Genomic DNA, 23,955 nt, shown 5'->3' with positions numbered 1-23,955 from the left:
ACTCCTCCCTATCTTGTTAGCATCCTTCTCAAGATGGGTCATCCAGAATACATCCATGTTCCCAGTGTGATCAGCCCAGCCAGCATCCATTGGACTTGTTTGTTCCTTCAATGTCTATCCAACAAAGGCCATAGTTTGTACCAATGTGAAGTTAACTAAAACTTTTTCAGAGAATTTCTACATGAGCAACTATTAAAGGCCATCTTCCCAATTTGAATTCATTCTATTAATTCTTTGAATCCAAAGTAGGATCTCTACAGCTATAATAATATCTGATTCAGCTTCTAGCCTTTCTATTAATCCTTACTAAGCCATATCTCATTTGTTTTACTGTGTATCCATGTCTACAAACTCATTTTGACCTTGACTGTATCCCGCAATATATTGCCTATATTCAGTTTTTTCCCTCCCCATATTGATAAGTAAGCCTTCTCTACCTTTATTCATCTCTGAAAACATCTTTGAGGGCAAGGACTAGAAGTCATATTACCATCTCCAATGTCCCATATCTGCTTTTTCCCAGAGGACTTTATGGTATGGCATTTCATTGGTCACTTCTTTTCACTCATTTACTCCAACTTAGATAAGCAGGACAAACAACCTACCTATAGGCACAGTCAGTGGCTGAGGAGGATTCAACCCTGCATTTTCTACATTGGTGTTCTAGTGCATTTCCCACCACTGAGCTCAGTAGAAAGAATATAAAGGCAAAAAAGTGGAGGCAAAAACTAAAGGGGGGATTGAAATGTAGTAAAATGTAGTAAAAGAATGAAGTAGCTAGTATCAATTAGTGTTTACATATCAGTGACAAACTGAGAGTCTATAAACAGAGTAATGGGTTAGATCTCTTCCTATTTATCTCTGTAAATACCACCCATGTCTGGCTCATTTATTTTGAAGTAGCTTCCAGAAAAACCATGGATGGGGGCAGGGGGAAAACTCCTGGGAGAATGGGTCAGTTGTGAATATCAGAGACTCTAGGCATTATTATTATAACATAGTGGCCTCCCTGGACTTCAGATTACATACCTACAAGGTGAGGAAGTTTAACTCAATTTGGCAACACTCAAGTCTTCCTCTGTTCAATATTTTTGAATACAAAGATAGATTGATGCACCATTAAGGGGCAGTTTACAATTTTTCCTTGCTATGCTGTTCAAGATAATCTATGAAACACATATTTGTTATTTCCAGAGCCTCTCTCTTCCTCGTTGATTTTTTTCATTTATCTCAAATTGACTCCCTGATTTTTTCCCTGCACTTCTCAGACACTGCTATACCCCCACTCAACATGCTCCTTGCTTTCCTGGGGAAATTGCTGCAACCTAACTTAGAGCTATGGGATCTGGAAGCCTCTCTACCTGGATTCACAAGCTACTCAACTGTGAATTCTGCTACTTACTGCCAAGTAATACATTCAATCACTTAATTTCTTACAGCCTCAGTTTATTCATATAAAATGATGATGATGGTTCTCATAAAACTGTTGTGAGGATATGTGAAACCAAGAGCATAGAGTCATAAATGTATTGTCTGCTCAGAAAACACACAAATAGATGTTCATCCAAAAAACTTCACATTTCTCTACTTTCTCATTTCTCTGTATCTTCACCTTCTGGTCTCAAAGGAAGAGGGGTATGTATTCTTTTCCTTATTTTTCCTTTTTTTTTTTAAAGATTTTATTTATTAATGAGAGAGAGAGCAAGAGAGAGAGAGAGAGAGAAATAGAGAGGCAGAGACACAGGCAGAGGGAGAAGCAGGCTCCCTGAGGGGAGCCCGCATGGGACTCGATCCCAGGACTCCGGGATCATGACCTGAGCCAAAGGCAGATGCTCAACCACTAAGCCACCCAGGTGTCATGTATTCTTTTTCTTAGGCTGTCATAGCTCCTTTTGTATCTATGGGCTTAAAACAATAAAGAGGAATTACTTGTTCTTGCAGCAAAGTACAGAGGGAGGACAGTCTTCAGCAGCTCAGCAGTGCCATGAAGAACTGAATTCTGTGCTCTCTTCTCTGCCCTTACTGATATCAACCTCACCTTAAGGTTAGGGCTCTTCAGGATTGCAAGATGGCTGCAGTAGTTTTAGGGCCATGTACTTCATTTTGTACATTCCAGCATAGAACAAGAATTGGTTCTAAAACTTCACTCAGAAGAGCATAGAAGCTTCATTTTCAAAAGTCTGAAAAAAAAAAATCCCTTTCATATCTCACTGGTCTAAATTGGATGAAATGCCTTTCCTAAACCCATAACTAAGGTTGGGTGATAAGTTCATGTTATTTTAAGCTTGAACCCAATTCTCTATTTCTAGAAATAGGGTGGAGTTTAATTTTCTCCGTTGTGTATAGAACGTGGGGTACCCAGGCAGCATTATCCAATTGCACGATTCATACGGATTTCTATTCTGGAACTGTGTTCTACGCTTTTCACATAAAGTACAATGGGAATAGAGCTTCCTGGAGTTTGTCATCTGGTGGGCTTGGACTTGGAAAGAGATACTTGAAATTAAGGGTAGTTACTGCAAGAAAGGGTACTACTAGATACTGGTTAGATCATCACAGTGTGCCTACTTCACCATGTGCCTTTGAGTCCATCTCTTCTTCCTCCCTATGGAACTTTTCCCTGTTACTTTATCTTTGTTCTTAAATTATCAACAGCTCCCTTTTTATTGGGTCACTTACTTATGTTCATTTTTCTTTACTCAAAATAATAAACTAAAAATTAAATATAAATTAAATTTAAATTAAAAAATCAGAGCTTCCCCAAAACTTAGCTTAGCTTCCCTACCACAGTTATTGAAAACACAGTCTCTCTTTATTGCCTCAACTTGGTCATCTTGCTTCTGCCTAACCACTCTACCAAATCTACTCTCTGAGCCATTTCTCTGTAAATGAAACCAAATGTCATTGATGGGCTCCAACTTCTCTGATCACCACACTCTTCCTCCTTGAAATTTTCTCCTCCTTTTCATCAGTTTATCTGATCAAAATTTAGCATGCGCCTGCCACATGCCACACACTAGCATAAATTCTAAGAAAACAAACATTAAAAGAGTTCAGCCCTTCCCCTCAAGGAAGCTAATAAAGGCCAGTGGGAAGTCAGCCTGTGAAACAACAGCTGAAAGCCATAGTGGGGGCATGTGAAAGGGTTAAGCATCTAAATCTGGGAGTCGGTGGAACTTCAAAAAGAGATAATTCTTGGACTATTTTTAGAAAAATGTAAGGAGTTTGTCAACTGGAAAATGTCTAAGGCACAGGGAATAGTGTGGTGCAATCAGGGAACTGTAGGTGGCTTGGTATGGCTGGGGGATGGTAGAGAATGTAAGGGAAAGGCAAGAAATAAAGTTGTTCAAGAAGGCTGAAGCCAATTAAAGATTTGGACAATATGACATGGATCATGGGTAGCTGCAGAAAAATTGAGCCGTTTAGCATGATCATATTTATATTTTAGAAAAATCATTTCTGTGAAATGGTGAAGGATGGAATAGGCATACAGGTGTCCAGAAGCTGGTGGACTGGTAAGGAGAGTATTAAAGAATTTGGATAAAGATATTGATGTTTCTGAACTACAACTATAATGGTAGAATAATGGAAATGAAGGTAGAATAAATAGAAAAGATAAAAATCTACAGCATTTAGTATGGGGTAGGAAGGATGGAACAGTAAAGAATGTCAGACTACATGGGAAGAAAAATTCTATGATGTCAAATATAGCAAAGAGATTAGTCAAGAAAAGACCACTTAGTATATCCCTGGTCTCCTTCTTATTGTATGACCACTTGCCACTCATGTTTGGGCTCTTAGCTCTGCCCCTCAGCAGAGGTGCTTCCCGGTGATATAGCCAGGGCAGACCTCCCTACGTTTTCCCCTTCACAACACCATGTAATCTCATGGGCTTCAACAGTCGCAGCTATGTCATAAGCCCCAAATCTATATATCTGAGTCTGACTTTCTTCCCAAATTCCAATAACAATTTTCAGTTGCTTCCTCAGCATCTCTACTTAGATTTCCATGTATGCACCTTTAGCTAAGTTGAAATCATCATATCCTTTCCAAACTTATTACTTCTCTTTCTCCTAATCTGTTGATGCTGCTGCTGTTCTTCTAGTAGGATAATTTGCTGTCATCTTTGTATCCTTATTAGTCTATTCACCCATCAAATATCGAGCACCTAAAATATATCTTGGATTCTTCCACATGCTGTGGATATAGTGACAACTGAAACAAAGTTTTTGCCTATATAGAGCTTTGTTCTAGTGAGGTAATGTATATTGTATTATATCAGAGAAGTGTAATAATTTAAAATAAAATAGGATAGAGAACATAAGAGTGACAGAGTGCATTCTACATTCAATCAGTTGGTAAGGTCTTTAACTTCACCTTTAATGTCTCTGGCATTTGTCCTTACTCCTCTGATCCCACAGTGTCCAAGTTCTGCCTTCCATGCCCCCTTATTAAACAAATGGCAATAATGTCTCGGTTTAACCCAGTTCATTTGAAAAAATATGGAGAAAGCCATTACCACCTGATGGGCATTAGACTTGATATAGATCCCAAAACAAGCTTAAAAAAAAATTGCAACTCAGACGGAGTGATGAAATAAATACCTCAGCCACTTGAGTACAAAACAAAATTGATAAATTCCACAAAGGTATTACACCCAAATAGCCAGGAAATTCCCGGGGTGGTAGATCCCTTCTGAAGAGGACTCAGTTGAGTTAGCGATACTCAAAATGCCACTTATGGATGGATTGGACGTTTATTGGGTTTGGAGAGGGCAGTTGGGGAGGAAAATGCATTTCAAGTGGAAGACTCTGGATGAGTAAAGGGAAGAAGATGGGGAAGCACAAATGTCCAGATAATAGTGGATGGTGCCATTTGCTGGGAGCCAAGATTACTGGTAGAGGAAGCTGAGGTTAGGAAGATAAACTGGGACCATTCTGTGAAGAGTCTTAAAGGCTGGTCTGATCATTTATACTTAATTCACTAAATGATGAAAATCCATCAGCTTTTTTCTCTTATCTTTGTACAGATATGGCCTCTTCATTTGTTAGTTTATTTATAAAATACCTGCGGGACTATCCTAGAATATTGGTAACTTAGTAAGAAATTATTATACAAGGGATATGTGTTGAAATAGTATCTTATGATAGGAAAGCTAAGCATACCCTGGTATGGCTGTATTTATATCTGAAAATTTATGTTCCTGAGTTTTGAAATATTTCAAGTTTTTCATTATTTTGAAATTAGATAAAAACTACAGTGAGCCAGCTTGTAAATGGCTATTTCTGTTCACTTTAGAGAATGAAAAAAGATTCTCTCCTAGGGACTCTGTCAAAATTCTTTGAATTGGCAGAGTCTATGAAACATAAGAAACATGAAAAAGGAATTTTAGTAGAATATTTCCAGACCTTAATGAATGTCTGAATGAAAATACATTGTTTCTTCCAAAAATATGTAGATAATTATCTATTTCTAGAATGGGACATTAATTTCTAAAGAGGTGCTAATTTGTTTTTCTAAACGAAAGACTGAATTATTTAATTTACAAATGGAAATTCCACTTAAAGGACTTTCAAAGGCAAATAAACCAGTTGAAGTTTTCAAATATAGAATTACATGTGTTGTACTGATGACTTGTCCTAACAACCAGCTTTCTGGTTTAGCTTTTGAATTATTCTATACATCGACAAATATATTTAAAGTACAGATTTGATAATGGGTATGGTACTAATATTCTAGACGAGTAGATTTGAAACCCAATACAATTTCAAAATTGGCCAACTTTACCAAGGAAACATGAAGAAAGGTTTCCATGGTTTCAGAGAATCAATAGTGCCCTCTAAAGGAAATCTATGGGAGGTACATTCAATATCAAGGTTTATTTCAGCATGCATTCTGCCAAAGTATTACTTAATTGTAATTCGCAAAATGGATTCGAGATTATAAAAAGAGTGTGGGCTGGCCCTCCTCACAAGAATCATAGGTATTTTCCCATACAAATTTCCAACTGGTAGAGCAAACAGATCATCCTTGAGCCCTAGCTGCTTCTGCTTACTATGAACAATTGTCACCATCCTTGTGGAAAGTTTCTTGAAAGGGAATGATTTCCGAATTGAGGGTTGGACATCCTGGATTCTGAGAGATGGGAAATTGAGAAAGGGATCCAGGTTGACGTCTTGGGAAAATGTGCTACATCGAGGGAAATATCTGTAGACTTGAGTGTTGAGTAGGCCTTGTCAACTCTTTGCTCAGGGCCAACTAAGAAATCCTATATATTGGCAAAATGACAACATCAGCTATTTAGAAGCAGAAAGGAGAGTAGTTTGGCTGAAACATATGAAAATTAAAAGAAAAAGATGATATGGAACACTTGTCCATTTTTATTTATCAATCTAATTTTGTAGTTTATTACATTTCACTATCCATTTTACATGATATACAGAGAATTATTCACAAATTGCTTGATAATGTTAAACACTGGGCATTATTATTATTGTATTATTATCACTAGTATTAGTGATAGTGATAGTATTAGGAGTGGAATGAATCTTAAAGATTAATATCTCTTTAGAGATACAAAAAGTCAATAAGTATGGATGAATGTTAATCCCAGATAAAAGGTAACGTAGCAGAGTTATTGTCATAATAAAATAGTTGAGAATGAAGTTTAAAATATTTTATTACCAAAGCTAGACATATAGAACACCATGTATGTTTTTAATACCCTTTGTTCAGAGTCAGGTCCAGTTCTATCAGTCAATAAAGATCACAGGTTAGGTTAGCACTTAGCACTTACAACTGTAGCATGCATGCCAGCTTGCTCTGCATATTCAAATATAACACCTCTCCTAAGCCTCACATTAACCTTGTGAGGTCAGCAGGGTGATCATTATAATAAAGCAAGAAAAAAACTTAATGGAACTGAGTAGGATTATGTAGGAAAATTAATTTTCCAATATCCTTTTTTTTCTGATTGATTGGAATATTAAAACACTTGAAGAGATACGAGGTTAAATATTGAAGGGAAAAAAATCTGCTAAGATGATACATCAGCCATAGCAAAGATATTCCCCACCTTTTGGGACAATCCAGGTTAACTGGCACTTTTCACCAGAGACAGCTGTGGCTAATAGAGCAAAGTGATAATACTGCACCATCTTAATTAGATGTGACACATTAGTCTGAGGAAATCTGAGAATTATGGCAAATAGAGTCATTCTTAGCAGGTTCCTCAAACTACCACCAAAGCTAAAGGTGCATCATCAGAGCAGCAGATATGCAGGAGCTGCTGGAAGCCGTTGGCTCAGTTATACCACTACATGGACTTTCAGGCCTCCTAGGACATATTTTGAGCTTCACAGTCTAGAGTTAAAAGAGTTTACATGTTCATTTAGATTTCCCTTCTGAACAGTTCTTAGAAAAAAACAGATCCAGGAAAGTATAGATTCCTTTAAATCTCCAGGGCAGGAGTTTAACACAAAAAATCCCTCCTCCTCTGATTTTTTTCTGCTTAGGTAAGAAGCTATTTTAAAGTAAGTGCCAAAGACATACTTTTCAGTGTTTTCTCAGCACTACAGCATGGCTCAGTAACTGGCTGGGCAGGAATCATAGCACTCGTGTGTCTGGTTGCCCTATCTCAGCATGGAGTGGGAAATGTTCTGTGTTTCAGAATTCTCTTCTGGAACCAAGGCCCCTCGTGGGGAAAAATGGCTCTTGAAGAGTTTGCTGCTCATAGGAGCTTCTGAATGGAGGAGTGAGAAAGTTTCTAGCCTGGGCAACATAAATACAGCCTGGGTACAACTGAAGGTCAGAAGCATCTACCTTCAGTGGCCTTGGCTGCTGAACAGAAATGGTGGTTTCTGTATTATGCACTAAACTCTGTCTGAGGCCAAAGCCTGTGACCCTGGGGAGGATGCTATTGAGTTCCTAATGACCCCATAACTACTGAGTCTTCTAACTTTCACAAGCCAGCTCCATTTGTCCTGTTAACCCTACAAGGTAGGCAGGACAAGTATCATTATCCCCATCTTGCTGCTTGGGAGAAATTAAATGATTGGGCCTGACTGTCTATACTCTGCTAGCTAACAACCCTTGGCTCCCTCCCCGTAAGCCAATGCTCTTTGCTTTATATCATTTATCCACTCTCCCTTTGGTCCTGTGCCATATGTCAACAAGGCAATCTGATAAAATAACTAACACCAAAAAGAGATCAGAGGTACTTCCTTTTGGTCTCTCTCCTCTAAGATCATTCTGGAGATATCTTAAAATGTTCACTGTCTTGGTTAGAATTTTTGGCTAGAAAGGACAGAATTTTCTCATGGCTTTTAGGGGTGATGAAAACTGTGAGTAAATGTGTATCCTTTAAAGTGTCTCATATAGGATGTTCAGGAGCATACCCATGGATCTTTCGGTTGTTCAAAAAAAAAAAAAAACTGGTCAAGATGATAGGATTCTGCTTTGTGTGAGGTCAGGAGTACTGGGAGACAGGGCTTGGGTACTATACCCATTAAGTAAAGGAACTTGACCTGTGTGTATGAAAACTCTGCCAGGACATAATAGTCATTCAAATTGTAGAATCATTCAGGATGTTTCTTTTAAACAATAGGGCAATTATTCTTGCAAATTTTATTTCTGTTTCCCCTGGATTTGAGAATTGTTTTGGTGACCAGAACAACTGGAACAGTTTTGGGAACAGGTTTAAAGTGCTATGAGATAGGACAAGGAAAGAAGAACTGGCAGGAGTCAATGGGATTGTTTACCTAAGTGAGCCTTGGTCCAGAATATTCATGAGCAGCAGAATTGCTTAGTGGCCTTCTGACAAAGAGAAAGAAAATAAATACTGAGGATTGTTTCTGAAGTCTTACCTATTACAGGGTCAATCACTGAAGGCATTTGATCTCCATTAGACTTGTCTAGCCAGCAGTCCAAGATTCTACCAATCAGGAAACCACGGTTTTTCTGAGCTCCAAAACTAGAAAGCTAAAAATGACATCCCCCATACTTGTTCATACCCAGGGTTCTGGAAGCAATGAGGTGGAAGCTTTCTTCCCTCAACCTGGGGCATTTTTTCTGCTGGCAACCAAGCCTATGGAGTATATAGTCTCTAGCTGCTATAGAGGCAGCAGGAACCAGAGTCTGGGCTCCAGTCCCAGCAATTGCAGTGATGGTAGCTTTCTGATCTTGGCTTTTACTTCTCTGAATCAGAGCTGTATTTAGGCATCCTTGAAGTCAGGTGGCCTCCTGATTACCTCAGAAGAAGTAGGAGTGTTCTGGGAGTCTGCTCCTGAAGCCCCATCAAAAACCTGCTCCTCCAGTTCTGATTTCATAAGCACTTTATTCCTGGTATTAAATCCTTTTTTTTTTCTTATTTTTTTAAATCCTTTTTTTTTTTTTTAAAACATCTAGTATAGTTTCTGTCTTATGCACTGAACTCTTGTCTGATACAGAGTACCACAAAAGATTAAAAAAAAAAAAAAAGACCTACAGTAGACATGTCCTGCTGACATTTAATTTCAGTAATGAAGGAGTAAAATCTGGGCAAAGACATTAGCAAGAGGAGGGCATTTGAATTAAAATAATGGTTCGTCTCTGTAACACTGAATACCAAGAGAATTAGAGTGGTATCAAGTTTAGGAAATGAGGCATGCTCCTCTAAAAGATTCATAATACATAATTGTGCGGTACAGGTTCTGAGAAGCTTGTAATAGGGAAGCATGCTTAATTTTGTTCACCTTCATATTTCCCAAACTCAGAAAGATAGCCATTATTTGGGGAATGCTAGTTTACTTCAATTTGAGAGGGAAAATACTAAGTCCTAATAACTATTCTTAAAGTAACCTAGTTCTTATAATACCTTACTAAGGAAATATATGAGACACCAAAAAAAAAAAAAAATCAAAATTTGAAAAGCAGAGGCAGAAAAGTCAACAAGCAGTAAAACCAATAAAATTGTTAATGTCTAAGTAATTGTTAATATGGTTATTAAACTTAATATTCATATGAGGCAAAAGTCTTGAAAGGGAAGATAAAGTAAAATAATAACAATTAATTTAAGAGCCTATAATGTTTCAACAAAAAACTAAGAAGTGGAAAAGAAGGAATGAAAAAAGTATGCTAATTTTTATATTCTACACTGAGGAAGGTCTAAAGGTTTAGATTTATTCTTGACACTGATAGAAAAATTTGGGAAATAAATGAAAGAATGAGTACATACATACATGTTTAATTTTAAAGTAACATCGGGCAGCCCGGGTGGCTCAGTGGTTTAGCACCACTTTGGGCCCAGGGCCTGATCCTGGAGACCCGGGATGGAGTCCGATGTCAGGCTCCCTGCACAGAGCCTGCTTCTCCCTCTGCCTGTGTCTCTGCTTCTCTCTCTCACTCTGTCTCATGAATAAATAAATAAAATCTTAAAAAAAAATTAAAATAACATAAAAGTATCAAGATTAGCAGCTTTCAAATTAACAGAGAGAAAGATAAAAACTTAAGCAAAAAATCAAGAAATCCTATTATTAGAGGACAAATGTAAAAAAAAAACCCAGTAGTAATAACTATAAGTGTAAAAAGCTAAAACACTGTACTGGCTTTTTAAAAAATCCAACAATATGTTCTTTATAAGCAATCTATGAAAAACATTATATGGAAAGCATAAAAGAAACCGAGGGACAGACAAAGATGTAATGAGAAATTCAAATTAAAGCAAAGTAGGAGGTCTTGATACCAATACCAAAATGAAATTTAAGTTAGAAGGTAGTTGGAGATAACTGGGTGATGGACATAAAGGAGGGCATGTGATGTAATGAGCACTGGGTATTATACAAGATTGATGAATCACTGACCTCCACCTCTGAAACCAATATTACATTATATGTTAATTAATTGAATTTAAATAAGATTTACATTATAAAAAGGAGATTTTAATGATGCAAAAAATTACACACTACTGTCAAAGGAGAAAGAAACCATTTTTTCCTTCTCTGAGTGCCTGCCTCCCTTGAAATAGAAACTCCCCAACCTCTCAGAATTAAGTCCCAAGCCTCCAGATGTGCATCCCTTACAGCTCTCTTATGTTCCTTCCACAGAGATGACACTGGATCAGCGAAATCAGTAAAGGATCATTGTGCATTCGTCGTCTCCTCTCTTTGGCATGCTCTCTTAGAGCCACCTACTTTAAGTGAGTTCCATATGGAAACCTCCCTGAAACATAGAATGCCGTTAATGTGTGACTTCAGAGAAATTCAGTCTTCCCCATCCAAGCCACTAGAATTAACAGTAAAACAGTGTGCTTGCTATTCAGACATGATTTCATAATACAATCCCTAGGATGCTCTTCTAACCCCATTGTTGTCCCTACCCCCGCTACTTAGAAAGTTTGGGGCTACTGCCTTTTCCTATCCTAGCTACCCTGCTTATAACTAAATAAAGTGAGTAAGTTGTCAATTTTGGCTAGAAATCTAAACTTAATCCTCCAATGCAATTTAGCATGCAATGAAGCTAATATTTCATTCCAATCTGATTTCTGAATATCTTCTCAATAGTTTATAAACTGGAAAGGAGAGAGCTGTGGGTAATTACACCCTCCAAACCTCCAAAATGGAGGCCATTAACTTTAATGAAAATACATTAAAGCAATATATAAGAAGAAATTGACAAAAACCACATTCCAAAAGGGAGACTTAAACATTCTCTTTTAATTCTTAGAACAAAAGAACAGGGGCAGCCTGGGTGGCTCAGTGGTTTAGCGCTGCCTTCAGCCCGGGGCCTGATCCTGGAGACCACAGATTGAGTCCCACGTCAAGCTCCCCGCATGGAGCCTGCATCTCTCTCTGCCTGCATCTCTGCCTCTGTGTGTGTGTGTGTGTGTTTCTCATTAATAAATATTTTTTAAAAAAACTTAAAAAAAAGAACAAAGAGATAGGAGATGGAAAATTTGAACAAATAAGAGTTTAATGAAAAGATACACTGAAATTTGTGCTCTAGGAGAGAATAAGCCTTCTTTTCATATATTCATGGAAAAAAATCCACAAAATTTGATTATATATTAAGCTTCATGTAGAACCTCAATAAAAATTTAAAAACTGTCAATTCTAGGGCACCTGGGTGGCTCAGTCAGTTAAGTGTCTGACTCTTGACTTCAGCTCAGGTCATGATCTCAGTGTCATGAGATTGAGCCCCACCTCAGGCTCCTCACTGGGTGTGGAGCCGGCTTAGAATTCTCTTGGTCCTTCTCCCTCTGCCCCTCCCTGGCTTGCATTTGTTCACACATATGCAGGTGCTCTCTCTCTCTAGGAAAAAGAAAAGTGACAATTCTACCTGCCATATTCTCTGACTATAAAAATAAAACTGGAAATAACAATACAAAGCAACAGTAAGATAAAACTTAAAATAGATTAAAGATATTTTTAAAAAGATATTAAATAATCCTAACTTTCTAGTCAAAGACATAAAAATCAGTTTCAGAAAGTTAAATTATATCAGATGCCTCTTTTGTACCTCATATCCTACTTGGTCTCACCTCTGATTCCATCTGCATTTGTAGCTAATATTTCCAAACAGATTTCAACTTATTTTGCGCACAAAGCAGCGTATCTCATGGTTGAGGCATTCTCAGTACTCATGGATTCTCTATCAGGAGGTAGGGGAGGAGGACGCTTGGGTAGCTCAGTGGTTGAGCATCTGCCTTCATCTCAGAGTGTGATCCCACAGTCTGGGGAGTGAGTCTCACATGGAGCTCCCTGCATGGAGCCTGCTTCTCCCTCTGCCTGTGTCTCTGCTTCTCTCTCTTTCTGTGTCTCTCATGAATAAATAAATAAAATCTAAAAAAAAAAAAAAAAAGGAAGTAGGGGAGGTTAAGGCCCTCAACCAATGGAGATGGGAGTCAATGGAGAAATAAGAAATACTTCTTCCTTTTGTCCCTTAAGGATACAATGCTCTGACATATTTAGTATAGTCCTTAGAATATCCTTATGGGATCAAAGACCACTCATTAAGGATCATCAACTTATGTTGATGTACCTATGAATTAGATTTCCCTCCTTTCCCTAATTCAGTTTCCCTGGTCTCTCATTCCCATTTCCTGGTATCACTTCTCAAATAAACTCCTTGTACATAAGCTCTTATAAGTCAAGCATGGTCCTGGAAAGCTCGCCTTGGGATGGTATCTGGAACCCAATTCACCAATCAGATGGCAATGAGAACCCCACTGTGTTGAAATGAACTTCACTTAACTGAGAGATGATTAGAAACATCACCACAAAAGGATGCCTATGAGTGCCGAATACATTTAACTACAGAATTAAGAGTAAAGCAAAGGTCTAATAGGGTATCAGAACAGAGTAAAAATGTTTTATGTCCTGATATTATGAGAATTATAAAACCAATAAAACATGGGAATAAAAAGGAGAAATAGGAGCTATAGTAAGTATATTAGTTTCTTCAGCTGTAATAGTTTGGAGTTAAAAGATATCATTTAAAGCTGACAATCCAAGAAGGAGAAATATAATGATATTTAACAATATAAAGAGTAAGAAGTAATATTATCAACTAAAATCTGTTGGTGAAGAGAGGTAAGGGGAAAGAAACATGCTAATTTTTAATTCTGCTGAATAGAGAATTAATAGGTACTCTTCAAAGTAGTAGAGGACTAAGGGTATTAGATACTAGAAGAAATCTTAAACCTTTCTTAGTATCAAAAAAATACACATAGGCATATGCATGTGCAAAGAAAACTAACCACTTAGTCAAAGAAATTTTAAAAACTGCTAAAACAGGGTAAAATTCTAAAATTTAGAAGGCAAAAAATATCAAGAAAAACTGAAAAACATGAGATGTGTCATGAAGAGGCCTAGTACCACTAGATATGCCACTAGATATATTTATTTTATAGTTTCAAAAATTAAAACAGTGTAATATTAGCCCATAAGTAGGCAACAAAAAAACCACAATAGAATTTTCAGAAATAAGTCTAAATGCATATTACATATATATATATATATATAATTCATATATATGTAACACATAATTTCATATGTAATAAAGGTGGAATTCCAAATGAAAGCTTAAAGATGGACCTTTAATAGTGTTAGGACAATTGGATAGCCATTTGGAAAAAATTAAGTTGAGATTGTATCTCACAGTATAAACAATTTCTGTATAAATTCTACAGAAAATGAAACTAAAAGAATTGTTACAATGAAATAAAGGAGAATGCTTTTATAGCCCTCTACTGATTCAAAATAAGTGACTGCTAAATTCTGCATAAAAATAAACTATATTGGGAACCCTGGGTGGCACAGCAGTTTAGCGCCTGCCTTTGGCCCAGAGCGCGATCCTGGAGACCTGGGATCGAATCCCGGTGCATGGAGCCTGCTTCTCCCTCTGCCTGTGTCTCTGCCTCTCTCTCTCTCTCTCTCTCTGTGACTATCATAAACAAAACAAAAAAATAAAAAATAAAAAAATAAACTATACATGGTAAAAATAAAAACACCAAAAAAAAAAAAAAAACCCACCCATGTACACACATACAATAAGCAAAATCAAAAGACAGTGACAAATTGGAAAGAAATGTTTCTAAGTCATATAACAGATAAAGGGCTAATCTCTCCAATGTAAAAATAAATCTTAGAAATAAAGATTAATAACCTAACAGAAAAATGGGAAATGAATATGAACAGGCAGTTCAGAAATGTAAATGGCTTTTAAAACGATCCCACACCTAATAAGGGAAATCACAAATGAACACTATGTTGAGGTATCTATCAGAAGGGCAAAACAGGCACTTGTAATGCTTATGTATGTATAAATTGGTTAAAACCATGGAGGATAATATTGTAGTATCTGCCAAAATAACAAATGGTATACCTTCTGGCCCATCAATTCTACTGCTGGGAATTTGTCCTACAGATATGCTTAGATATATGTGAAATTGATATACAAAGTCATTCAACAAAGCATTGTTTGTAATAGCCAAGACTGGAAGCAACCCATATGTCAATCAATAGAGGACTGGTAAATTAATTTTGGATATCCGTAATAATGGAATAACATGAAGCTATTTTCTTTTAAGTGAAGATACTTTCTGTGTAATGATATGAAAAGGTCATTGTATTAGTTTTTCAGGGCTGCTATAACAGCTCATCACAAGCTGGATGGCTTTAAAACAACAGAAATTTATCCTTCTACTGTTCTGGAGAAGGAAGTCTGAAATCAAGGTGTTGGCAGCACCATATTCCCTTGGAGTGTCCTAGAAATCATATGTTCCATGCTTTTCTTCTAGCTTCTGGTATTTTCCAGCAACTCTTTCCATTCCTTAATTTGTAGCCTTCACTTCGTTATCTATCTCCATCTTCATGTGGTGGTCTGATTGGTGTTTGATTAAATAACTGGGTATTATAGATAGCCAAGTTCACATGTAAAACTAGCCATCATAATTGCCATAGATATATATTGAATGTAAAATAAATCAAGGTACACAATAGTGTATACCTTTCATTTACAAAAGAGGAAGAATAAGAATTCATATTGCTTACATTGGCATAAATTCTGGAAGGGTTTTCATGAGTGCATGTGTAACTGGTTAGGGACAAGGAAAGGAATAATAATTTATTATATACCTTTTTATATCATTTGTTATTTGAACCATGTAATGTACTACCTGGGCAAAATGTTTAATTTTTTTAAAAAGGATGTAGCAGTAGGATCTGTGATACTGATGTGGGAAAAGACAGATTATTAGAATAAGATACAAAGTCCCAAAATAGACACACACACACACACACACACACATTGGTTTTTCAAATGAGTGATAGAACTAGAGGTCAATTTTATGTTCTTTTGCTTATCTGTATGGTCTATTTCCTCAAAGAGCTTATTTCTTCTTAAAAATGTTTAAAAATTGATAGCCTCTCCAATTTTTTTTAAAGATACATTGCTTACCTTGAGGGATTTGAAGAGAAGAAAAAAGGCAGAAAGGCCCAGCAACTTCCATCAATGGTATATTTCAGGTATTTATGAAACTCAGAATTACAAGTAAGACATGATCTTTAGGAAAACTGACATGATCATCTCTGCTATTATCGATTTATTTCCATTTACACCTTTTTTCTACACACTGAGTAACCCTGTGCAGATCCATGGCTACAAATTCCATACAAATGTGACTGAGTCCTAAGTCATTATCCCTGATGTAGATCTTTCTATTTTTGGCTAGGTATATCCTATGGACATCCCACAACAAACTCAATAGGCTTATGAAGAGCTACTCATATCATCAATCACCTCCCAGATCTGCTGTCTTCATTAAGAAGTCTATCACTGGCACTTCCTCAGCCTCTTCTTGTTCCCCATTCTCCCATATCTAATTGATAACCAAGCACTTACCAATTCCCTCTCCTGAATAACTACAATTTTATCTATAGCATATTTTCATTGACCCTCTCATTTCATTTTTCCTATTTTATTGAGATATAATTGGCCTATGTCATTATAAAATCTAAGATGTATAGCATAACAGTTTAACTTACACTTCCTATAAATTAATTACTGTAATAAGTTTAGTGAGCATCCATTATCTCATAAAGATACATGAAGAAGAAGAAGGAGGAGAAGGAGAAGGAGGAGGAGGAGGAGGAAGAAGGAGAAGGAGAAGGAGAAGAAGAAGAAAGAAGAAGAAGAAGAAGAAGAAGAAGAAGAAGAAGAAGAAGAAGAAGAAGAAGAAGAAAAGAAAAAGAAGAAGAAGGAGAAGAAGAAGAAAAAAAATAATGTTTTCCCATAATAAGAACTCTTAGGATTTATTCTCTTAATTTTCCTACATATCATTCAGCAGTGTTAACTATAGTCATTATGTATATTACACCCAAGTTCTTATTTATCTTGTAAGTGGAAGTTTTTGCCTTTTCACCCACTTTTTCCAATTCCTCTACCCACCCCAACACCTGTCTCTGGTAACCACAGATCTGATCACTTCTTCTGAAGGTTTTTTTTTTTTTTTATAGATTCCAGACATAAATAAGATCATACAGGATTTGTCTTTCTTTGTCTGACTTATTTGACTTGACATAATGAACTTTAGGTCCATTTTCTTTTTTTTTTTTGTTCCATTTTCATAAATGGCAAGATTTCCTCATTTTATGGCAGAATAACATTCCATTGTGCATATACACCACAATTTCTTTATCTGTCCATGTTAACACTTGGTTGTTTCTATATCTTGGTTATCGTAAATAATGCTGCTATAAACATGGAGATGCAGATATCATTTCAGGTTAGTGTTGTTTCCTCCTAATACATTCCTAGAAGTGGAATTACTGAATCATATGATAGCTCTGTTTTTAATTCTTTGAGTTTACAGCCATTATTGCCTCAAATATATTTTCTGTCCCTTTCTCTTTTCCTTCTGTAATGTGGATTTTCTTTTTATTATGCCCTATAATTCCTACAGGCATTCTTCTTTTTTTTTTTCATTCTTTTTTTCTTTTGACTCCTCTGGGTAATTTCAAAAGTCTTATCTTCCAGGTCCCTGATTCTTTCTTCTGCAGGGTCAAATCTGCCTTTGAAGCTCTGTATTGAATTATTCAGTTCAGTTATTGTATTTTACAGCTCTGGGAATTGTGTGGTTTTTTTTTTTAATGTTTTTTTGTTTTTTGTTGAACTTCTCACTTTATATATGCATTGTTTTCCTAATTTACGTTTCATTTTCTGTGTCCTCTTGTAGTTCACTAAACTTTTTAAAGAGGATTATTCTCAATTCTTTGTCACAGTCCATAGATCTCTACTTCATTAGGTTCAGTTATTAAAAGTTATGAGTTTCCTTTTGTGGTGTTATATTTACCTGATGTTTCATGATCCTTGATTTCTATGTTAGTATCTGTGGATTTGGATAAGTGGTCGCCTCTTCCAGACTTCATAGGTTCACGTTGGTAGAGACAGTTCTTCCACAGTCAGTTTGGTTTGGGTTTCTGGACATGTCTCCTGGTAATGTCCTTGGGCAGGTGGGACCTGCTATCAGGATCTAATTGGGACAAAGCAACAGTTTGCTCTCTGAGGTCAGGGGTGGTGGGACATGCCACTGGCTGAGAACAGCTGGATAGGACTGCTGGCTTGATTTCCTACCCAAGTGATGTTGTAGGATAGGCTAGGTTATTGTCTAGACTCTTTGATCAGGATTACTAGACAGTTAGGCCTGACTTTATACTCAGCAATAGGCAGGGCAGCAGGTCAGGACCCAGGGTCTGCACAACTCCTTGTTTGGGGCCCCAAATAGAGCAAGAGTGTGCATCAAATACCCTGGTCTGGTGAAGGCATTGGTTTTATTCTGCAGGCAGGGAAGTAACAGGCTGTTCTTTCTATTCAAATGTTACTATAAGCAGGGCTGTTGGATGGGCTACACAACTTACTAGTGTGTGGTTTGGTAAGTTTCCCTGGTCAGGGTGCTGAAGGCTGAATCCACCTATTGCCAGTAGATGGAGTTACAAATTATTTCCCTGTCCAGGTGCCGCAAGAGAAGTTATATAACACCCCTTACCTTAGAGGACTAGGAAGGCCCACTCCAGAAACTCCTCTAAATTTTCCTGAACAGACTTTCTAGTAGGGAAAGCTGGGAGCCATAATCCACAGCAGATAGGGCTATGACTCAGTACCTCTGCTGCGTGTTAGAAGACCAATCTACAGGGCAAAAATCCTTGTTTGGGGACCCAAATTAGGCAGACTCGCACCCCACTGAGTTGTCTGGTCAGACTGCCCCCTACTCTTAGTATGCAGATAAGCAGAACTGCTAGTTGGGATTACCAGTTGGGCTGTGCTGGTAGGAACTCTCTTTCATGATCTGAGTGCTGGTTATTAGAAGCCCCTCAAAAAAAAAAAAAAAGGAAACCCCTCACCACTTCTTCATCATAATTAGATTTTCAGTGATTAAGCCCAGCAGATGACCCTGCAGTCTCCATGAAGCAAAACCAGCATAGGAGCTCACACAAAGTGATCCAAAATGCCAAGATGCCAAGGGTCCTGGATGTACTTACTGGGCTCTCTCCTCCCACTGGAGGAACTGTAGGCATGGTGCTGTGGCAGCCTGGACAAAGAACAGCTGTTCCTCTTACCTTTCTAATGCAGTCTGCCTTGGTTTCTGTTGGGGGCAGGGATGAGTGCTTCAGCCTCAGTCCTGTGTTCTTGGATTGTCTCCATGGTGTCTTGTCCATGAGTAGTTACTTGTTCTTATGAGAAGGAGCAAAGTCAGGAGGAAGCTACCTTACCATTTGGTAACATCACTTTTTTTTCATTCTTTTTTTTTTTTTCTAATTGAAGTATAGTTGATACAGTTATGTTAGTTTCAGGTATACATGATGATTCAACAAGTTTATAGGTTTTGCTATGCTCACCATCTGTCACCCCACAACACTGTTAAAATACCATTGATTCTATTCCCCATGCTGTACCTTCCATCCCTGTGATTTATTCAATTCCACAGCTGGAAGCCTGTGTTCCCTGCCCCTCACACATTTTACAGATTCCCACACCTCTCTTCTCTCTGGCAACCACTAGTTTGTTGTCTGTTTTTATGAGTCTTTTTCTGCTTTTTATTTTGTTTACTTGCTTTTTAGGTTTCACATATAAATGAAATCCTGTAGTATTTATCTTTCTCTGACATTTCACTTAGCATGAAATAGTCTAGGTACATTCATGTTGTCACAAATGGCAGGATTTCATTCTTTTTTATAGTTAATAGTCCATTATTTATGTACAATGTGAAACTTGGGTTTTTTCCATATCTTGACTATTGTAAATGATGCTGCAGTGAACATAGAGGTGCATCTATCTTATCTAATTGATGTTTTTGTTTACCCAGTGGTGGAATTACTGGATCATACAGTATTTCTATTTTAAAATTTTTGAGAAAACTCCATATTGTTTTTCACAGTGACTGCACTAATTTACATTCCTGCCACAGTGCACAAGGTGTCCTTTTTCCCAACATTTTTGCCAACACTTGTTACTTCTTATCTTTTTTATTTTACCATTCTAACAGGTGTAAGATGATATCTCATTGTGGTTTTGATTTGCATTTCTCCAATGATTAATGATGAGCATCTTCTCATGTGTCTGCTGGCTGTCTTTATACCTTCTTTGGAAAAAAAAATTAATCAGATTATTTGTTTTCTTTTGTTCAGGTGTGTAAATTATTTGTATATTTTGGGTATTAACTACTTATCAAATATATCATTTGTGAATATCTTCTCCCATTCAGTAGGTTGCCTTTTAGTTTTGTTGATAGTTTTCTTCACTGTGCAAAACTTTTCTTTCTGGTGCAGTTCCAATAGTTTTTTATTTTTGCTCCCTTTGCCTGAGGAAATATATCTGAAAAAAATATTGCTATGGCCAACATCAAAGAAATTACTGTTGATGTTCTCTTTTAGGAGTTTGATGGTTTCAGGTCTCCAATCCTTTTGTGTATGGTGTAAAAAAAAAAGTGGTCCAGTTTCATTCTTTTGTATGTAACTGTTCAATTTTCTTAGTACCATTTATTAAAGAGACTATCTTTTCCTCATTGTATATTTTTGCCCCCTTTGTCATAGATTAATCAATCATATAAGTGAGTTTATTTCTGGGCTTTCTATTCTGTTGATCTATGTGTCTATTTTTGTGCCATTACCATACTATTTTAATGACTACAGCTTTATAATATATCTTGAAATCTAGAATTGTGATAACTTCAGCTTTGTTCTTCTTTCTCAAGATTTCTTTGGCTGCTTGGAGTCTTTTGTGGTTCCTAATACTAATACTACAAATTTTAGTATTAGTCTAGTTTTGTAAAAAAATAATATTGATATTTTGATGGGATTGCATTGAATCTTTAGATTACTTTAGGTAGTATGGACATTTTAACAATATTAGTTTTTTCAATACATGAGGATGGATTATCTTTCAGTAATGTTTTATAGTTTTCAGAGTACAAATCTTTCACTAATGATTTCTGGGTATTAATTTTGTAGTCTGCAACTTTATATATTCATTTATAACCTGTAATAGTTTTTTGGTGGAGTCTTTAGAGTTTTCTATGTATGGTAACATGTCATCTGCAAATAGTAACAGTTTAACTTCTTCCTTAGCAACATGAATGACTCTTATATCTTCTTTCTGTTGTCTGATTGCTGTGGCAAGGACTTCCAGTGCTATGTTGAATAATGGTGGTGAGTGAACATCTTCATTTTATTCCTGATCTTAGAGGAAAGGTTCTCCTTTGTTCCCCATTGAGTATGATAGCTTTGGGTTTGTCATATATAGTCTTACAATCTTGAGGTATGTTCCCTCTAGACACACTTTGTTGAAAGTTTTATCATGAACAGATGTTGAATTTTGTCAAATGATTTTTCCACATCTATTGAGATGATCATATGATTTTTATCCTTTGTTTTATTGATGTACTTTATAACATTAATTAATTTGTGGATATTGAACCATCTTTGCATTCCTGGAATAAATTCCATTTGTTTCTAATGAATGATCTTTTTAATGTATTTTTTTTTAATTTTTTTTAATGTATTATTAAATTAAGTTTGCTAATACTTCATTGAGAATTACTGAGGATTCACTGATGTATTTGGAAGCTTTCTTTTATTTTTTGGATTAGTTTGAAGAGGATGTTTGGTATAATTCACCTGTGAATCCATCTGGTCTGGGGTTTTTGTTTCTTAGGAGTTTTTCATTACTGATTCAGTTTTGTCATTTGTAATTGGTCTGTTCAGATTTTCTATTTTTCCTGATTCAGTTTTTGAAGATTGTAGCTTTTTAAGGATTTATCCATTTCTTTTAGGTTGTCCAACTTACTGCTATATAATTTTTTTGTAGTAATCTCTTATAATCCTTTGTATTTTTGTGATTTAAGTTGTTACTTCTCCTCTTTAATTTCTGATTTTATTTATTTGGGTCCTCTCTTATATTTCTTGATGAGCCTGGCTAAAGGTTTATCAATTTTATCTTTTCAAAAAATCAGCTCTTGCTTTCCTTGATTTTTTCTGTATTTTTTTTTTTTTAGTCTCATTTCATTTATTTCTACTCTGATCTTCATTAACGTTTCTCCCCCTCCCCTCTATTAACTTTGGGCTTTGTTCTTTTTATAATCCTTTAGGTATAAGGGTTAAATGTTTCTCTGAGATTTTTCTTGTCTCTTGAGGCAGGCCTTTACTGCTATAAACCTCTGTCTTATGACTGCTTTTACTGCATCCCAAAGATTTTAGAACATTGTTTTCATTTTCATTTGTCTCTGTGTTTTTAATATCCTCTTTGATTTCTTCATTGATTCATTGGCTGTTTAGCAGCATGTTGTGTAGCCTCCATTTGTTTGTGTTTTTTTTTTTTCAGTTTTTTTCTTATAATTGATTTCTAGTTTCATATCATTGTGGTTGGAAAAGATGCATGATATGCTTTCAATCTTCTTAAAGTTATTAAGTCTTGTTTTGTGGCCTAACATGTAATCTATCCTGGAGAATATTCCATGTGAACTTGAAAAGAATGTGTATTCTGCTGTTTTGATGGAATGTTCTATCTCTTTTATGTCCATCTGGTCTAATGTGTCTTTCAAAACACTGTTTACTTATTTTCTACTTGGATTATCTATACATTGATGTAAGTGGGGTGTTAAAGTCCTCTCCTATTATTGTATTGCTGTCACTGTCTCCCTTTGTGTCTGTTAAAACGTGCTTTATGTATTTAGGTACTTTGGTGTTGGGTACACAGACATTTACCATTGTATATCATCCTGTTGGATTTATTCCTTTATCACTATGTAATGCCCTTCTTTGTGTCTTATTATTGTCTTTGTTTTAAATTCTATTTTGTCTAAGTATTGCTATCCTGGCATTTGTTTTTGCTTCCATTTGTATGGAATATCTTTTTCCATACTTTCACTTTTTTTTTCTGTACAAAGACACATTCTTTAGGACTAAAGTGAATCTCTTATAAGTACCATCATTGGGTCTTTTTATCCATTCCTCCATTCTATCTGTAGAGTGGAGCATTTAGACCATTTACATTTAAAGTAATTATTAATAGGTATGTACTTAGGGCCATTTTGTTAGTTGTTTTCTGGTTATTTACACATTCTCTTTTATTTATTATCTGCAGTTCTTTGAATGGTGTAATCTAGCTTCCATATTAGTATAGAAGTTGCTCGTCCAAAATATAAAATCTCATGTCATCTAAAAATCCACTTTTGACTTCTAGTAAAGGGCATCATATAGAATAGAAGCTCCATAAACTCTTTTTAAATGAATGGATACATGAACTGGATGACTGACAGTTGAGTAGGTTCAGTCACAGTTATTTTCACTTACTAGCTACAAAACAATTGTTGGAAGAATGCCAACCATTTAAAGCCATTTGCTCATCCTTAACCTTTGAGACAACTGGCTATATCACATCAAACTAGTGTAGATGAAGTTGTTTTTCTTTATAAGTTTCTTGATTTTATTTTATTAAATCAGCAAGAAACAATGATCATAATTTATATGAAATTTTGGGATTGAACACACCAATAATCATAATAACTACAATAGGATTTCTGCAGTACTACAGACACCATGGAGATGTATTTCTTCGTGGCAATCTAAAATTCAGAATTCTTTCAGCTCCAAACCCATATATATTGTGCAACACAAAGGAATACTCTCCCTTAAATAAATGTGATTAATTCTCATCCACTAAATTGTTATTCAAAACACATTCTTTATAAGTGTACCTAAACACATTTCTGTAAAGCTAAAAGCATCCAGAGATATATAGCACTCATCTTGCTATAAATTTAAATGCAATCCTGACCTGTATTCTTATGAATTAATAAAAATGTTACTTGGGCAATCCAGGTTTTGCAATTAATCAAGAGAATTGTATCTTTAAGAGAGTATCCTAGCAACCTTTCAGCAGCTCAGGAAAGACCCAACTGACAATATACACTGATTTAATTATGCT

The 23,955-nt window shown here is 36.1% G+C and overlaps 1 long non-coding RNA gene across 1 annotated transcript in view; it reads left to right on the top strand.

Annotated features, from left to right (window-relative positions):
* The first annotated feature begins 11,079 nt into the window (after nt 1-11,079).
* Nucleotides 11,080-23,955, top strand: part of LOC144317223 (uncharacterized) — a 34,892-nt gene continuing 22,016 nt past the window's right edge. Inside the window, exons 1-2 of the long non-coding RNA XR_013383170.1 lie at nt 11,080-11,173; nt 15,921-16,001. This is a non-coding gene — a long non-coding RNA (uncharacterized LOC144317223). The remainder of the gene's footprint in view (nt 11,174-15,920; nt 16,002-23,955) is intronic.

Source organism: Canis aureus, chromosome 7, assembly GCF_053574225.1.
Source record: "Canis aureus isolate CA01 chromosome 7, VMU_Caureus_v.1.0, whole genome shotgun sequence".
NCBI classification, from domain to species: Eukaryota; Metazoa; Chordata; class Mammalia; order Carnivora; family Canidae; genus Canis; species Canis aureus.
This window is presented reverse-complemented; position numbering and strand designations above follow the sequence as displayed.